This window comes from Schistocerca americana, unplaced genomic scaffold (assembly GCF_021461395.2).
Source record: "Schistocerca americana isolate TAMUIC-IGC-003095 unplaced genomic scaffold, iqSchAmer2.1 HiC_scaffold_47, whole genome shotgun sequence".
Lineage (NCBI taxonomy): Eukaryota > Metazoa > Arthropoda > Insecta > Orthoptera > Acrididae > Schistocerca > Schistocerca americana.
In genome coordinates this window covers 1,967,501-1,972,500 of record NW_025726203.1, presented here as the reverse complement: position 1 = coordinate 1,972,500, position 5,000 = coordinate 1,967,501, and positions in this window count along the sequence as shown.

Here is a 5,000-nt window from a genome sequence, read left to right as displayed (position 1 = left end):
TGCAAACAGGAGGAGGCTGAGCTCCCCTGCACAATACACCTCGAAACCCTCTCAGGTCCCGGCGGCGCGCAGCGCCGTCCTAAGTACTTGGTCGGGTTCGAGAGTGGCGCAATCGCCCGGAGTTTGGCGAGTAGACGCTTTAGGTGCGACCACCCGTGCTCCCAACTGAGCTTGCCGCTGCCGACAGAGGCCCGGGAGCGTGCTGTCGTGGCATTGCCGGCGGGAGACAACACGCGCCACCTACGGTGGCCGGCAGCTCCAACGCCAGCGCCACAGAAGGACAAAAGCCCCACTTGGGTGCCGAAGCGAACTCTCCCAGCACAGCGCACGCGCCAACACGTCCGCACAGCTGCGATACAATCCACCTGCGAGAACCGCAGATGCGACCGAGCAGCAGACGGCGTCGCGGCGCCGAGCGCCGGGCGGCGGCGCATCCTCAGCGCACACAGTCCTCAATCGGACCAGCACACTGCAGATGTCCACCGCGCTTCGCACCGGGCCCGCGAGGACCTACTTTGGCCGCACGGCGCCGCGTGCAGGGTGCGCCGGCGCGCAGCTGCGCCGCCTGCCGCCTCCGTCGGCCGGCGCGCCTGCCACTGGCCGCCCCCACCAGCCGGCTGTAGCGCGTGCGCCCACGCACCGCGCGGCCAGCACGCCGGGAGGCCCCCCCTCACCGGCCGGGGACGGTCCCACCCAGCCACCGCCGCGTATCGCTTCACACCCACATGCCATTCACGTTCGTGGGCATGGTGGGTATCGCTGAAACAACCGGTTGGTAGCTCAACCGATCGTCGCCATCACTGATTCACCTCTAGCGAGAACAACCGCACCACAACGGTTTACCAGTTGTTCATTTGCGTAACGTCACCAGCAAACGTAGACGTCCATCGCCATTTGCAAATTCAACGATTGTTGCATGCCTGTGTCAGGTGTCACGACACACTATGTCTGCCCACATACACGCAACAACATGTGCACGCTTCGCGAACACGTGGAAGGTGGCCCCCGTACGTATGCGATGTCCATTGCGCGAACGACTGTCAACCGGCCTCTGTCGCATGTCGCAGATGTGGAACGCAGTGCACCATGCTATCACGGTGTGTGAGAGGAGACGACTACGTCTGACAACACGCGCCACTACATCAACAGACGGCTCATGCTGATCGCCATCCACGGCATACCATACTGCAATCCAGCTCTTATAGGGAGACGACACGTAGCTGAGTGCACAATATTTGGACCGTATGGTTCGCCGTTGTTGGCGCAGTCGTGGTACGGTCACACATGTACCACGATGTATCATTCAGTACATGAGGACCAATGTGCAGTACAGTGTGTGATTTGGACGTACAACATCAGCGGACAGTTGACACAAGCCGTACCACAACGTAGGCTGTGCTTCGCCATGCGAATGCCAATGAACAACTGCGAAGGGCATTGAGCATGTACGTCCTACTGCCATCCGCATTACAGTGTATAGCTGCAAGGTGTTTCACATGAAGCGATACTCTGGGGACCGGGCAGTGCGAGTAGCAAACTATATTGCGGGGGTTGCAGTTAGGCAACACTACACTAATTTAACGCGTCGTATGACAATTACAGAGCAGGTTAAGGCCCAACGTGTGTTGGGTTAAGGCCCAACGTGTGTTGGGTTAAGGCCCAACGTGTGTTGGGTTAAGGCCCAACGTGTGTTGGGTTAAGGCCCAACGTGTGTTGGGTTAAGGCCCAACGTGTGTTGGGTTAAGGCCCAACGTGTGTTGGGTTAAGGCCCAACGTGTGTTGGGTTAAGGCCCAACGTGTGTTGGGTTAAGGCCCAACGTGTGTTGGGTTAAGGCCCAACGTGTGTTGGGTTAAGGCCCAACGTGTGTTGGGTTAAGGCCCAACGTGTGTTGGGTTAAGGCCCAACGTGTGTTGGGTTAAGGCCCAACGTGTGTTGGGTTAAGGCCCAACGTGTGTTGGGTTAAGGCCCAACGTGTGTTGGGTTAAGGCCCAACGTGTGTTGGGTTGAGGCCCAACGTGTGTTGGGTTGAGGCGCAACATAGGTTAGGTTGAGGCGCAACATAGGTTAGGTTGAGGCGCAACATGGGTTAGGTTAAGGCGCAACATGGGTTAGGTTAAGGCGCAACATGGGTTAGGTTAAGGCGCAACATGGGTTAGGTTAAGGCGCAACATGGGTTAGGTTAAGGCGCAACATGGGTTAGGTTAAGGCGCAACATGGGTTAGGTTAAGGCGCAACATGGGTTAGGTTAAGGCGCAACATGGGTTAGGTTAAGGCGCAACATGGGTTAGGTTAAGGCGCAACATGGGTTAGGTTAAGGCGCAACATGGGTTAGGTTAAGGCGCAACATGGGTTAGGTTAAGGCGCAACATGGGTTAGGTTAAGGCGCAACATAGGTTAGGTTAAGGCGCAACATGGGTTAGGTTAAGGCGCAACATAGGTTAGGTTAAGGCGCAACATAGGTTAGGTTAAGGCGCAACATAGGTTAGGTTAAGGCGCAACACAGGTTAGGTTAAGGCACAACACGGGTTAGGTTAAGGTACAACACGGGTTAGGTTAAGGTACAACACGGGTTAGGTTAAGGTACAACACAGTTTAGGTTAAGGTACAACACGGGTTAGGTTAAGGTACAACACGGGTTAGGTTAAGGTACAACACGGGTTAGGTTAAGGTACAACACGGGTTAGGTTAAGGTACAACACGGGTTAGGTTAAGGCACAACACGGGTTAGGTTAAGGCACAACACGGGTTAGGTTAAGGCACAACACGGGTTAGGTTAAGGCACAATACGGGTTAGGTTAAGGCACAACACGGGTTAGGTTAAGGCACAACACGGGTTAGGTTAAGGCACAATACGGGTTAGGTTAAGGCACAATACGGGTTAGGTTAAGGCACAATACGGGTTAGGTTAAGGCACAATACGGGTTAGGTTAAGGCACAATACGGGTTAGGTTAAGGCACAATACGGGTTAGGTTAAGGCACAATACGGGTTAGGTTAAGGCACAATACGGGTTAGGTTAAGGCACAATACGGGTTAGGTTAAGGCACAATACGGGTTAGGTTAAGGCACAATACGGGTTAGGTTAAGGCACAATACGGGTTAGGTTAAGGCACAATACGGGTTAGGTTAAGGCACAATACGGGTTAGGTTAAGGCACAATACGGGTTAGGTTAAGGCACAATACGGGTTAGGTTAAGGCACAATACGGGTTAGGTTAAGGTACACATTGTTGTAAGGAAAGGTGTTTTGGGGGGGGGGGGGCCGGTTTGTTGATTGTGATTATCGTAAGTAAATGACTGCGGCATCATCTGATTTGGCACGTCAGGGTGCACCTTTGGCTCATGACAGGCGGCGCTCTGATTCCATGCTTGTGGCAGACCTGTGTCTTTCATTCCTGCCATTGTTTTTGTGGTGTGACAGGAGGCAGTATTGTGATGTTGGGTGCACCCCTGTGTAGGACATGTGTGGGTGTTGGTGGCTTAGCTGAGCAATGGTGGTTGTCGGAAGGGTGGGATATTCTGTTTTCCGAGTGGACCTCCCGGTCTGGTTATGATAGTGTGGATTGTCTAATGTGGCAGAGAGGATGCACTGGGTGTTGTTCCATGCTGGTGCTTACATATTGTCTGTGTGCCTGTTACAGGCAGAGAGTAGTGCGTGATAAGAGTGTCTGGCTGACGTGTGATTGTGAGCAGAGTCTTTCAGCATGTATACGGACAGTTGTATACATTATCTGTATTCTGATGGCTCTATCTATTACTAATCAGCGCCGTGTATACGTTTAATCCGGTTCCAGTCGAAACTATTGTATCTCTGTACATTAGTGACACGGCGAGCCCGCTATGTAGTTACTCGTCTCGGCAGCTTCCACCGGTGTATGGCAAATGATTATAAGGAATCAGTCTAGTCGTCAATACCGATAGTGTGACGTCACATGTCTGGGGTGGGGGACGCTGCGCCCTTCCGGTGGGTCATGGCCTAGGAAGACTCTTCCCACGCAGGGGGGCTTGGACTGTCATTGACTCTTCCGAGTAATATACTTGCCGTACGTTTTTGCGACTGCGAGTGCAACGCTCACCGGTACCGACATGGATGGAGCGCCTCCTAGCTGCCGCTGAGCATCTGCATTCGTACAGAGAGCAACGCGATCGCGTCTGTAGCTCGTACGTGGTACAGCTCGCAGCTCATGTATATGGACAGTACTGTACATGGCTGCTCTGGTTTGGGTTTCCCCTGGCCAGAGGTGGATTATCATCAGGGATCCCCGAGCTTCCGCTCATACTCCCTTCAAATCCAACCCATGCATCCACTACCCAACTTCGCCACAACGAAGGAAACCAGCTCGGAAAAACTACCCCCTTGGTGGGGGAATGGACCTTCCATCTGAAGAGCGCCTTTAGCCACCCTTTTGGGTGCCCACGGGGAACCACGTGGAGGCGGCGCCGCCACTGCTGATGGCGACCCTTTTCATCAGCAGTATATCATGTATATGGACAGCGGGAATGTCGCATATTGGACATAACTCTTCATGAAACGCACGTTATAGGGGTGGATTGCACATTGCGAGTGCGAGCAAAGTCCGCCGTTCATCCGCTGGAGTTGCGAGTTGGGCGGTTGGGGTGGGGAACGAACGGGTGCAGGTGGAGTGATTGCCGGTCCACGACTTCGTGCGGCAGAGGCGCTGGCGTTGGGGTGCTGTTGTCGACAGAGGATGCAGGCTTTGTGGGTGGGGTCGAAAGAAGGGCACTGTGGGCCCATGGCTGTCTTAGTCGGCTTGGCGTCTCATAGATGACGGTATCGTCGTTGCAGGAGGTCATGTTGCGGGAGACCTACAGATGGCAGTATGTTTTGCGGTGCGCTCGACATGGCGGACGTAGTGTTGTCAGATTCGCATAGATGGAGGTATTGCATGTGGTTTCGCCGTATTTTCATAGATGGCGATACTGTTTTGCCGGCATGGTTGGCGTAGTTCCGTCGGATCCCTGTAGATGGAGGTGCCGTTT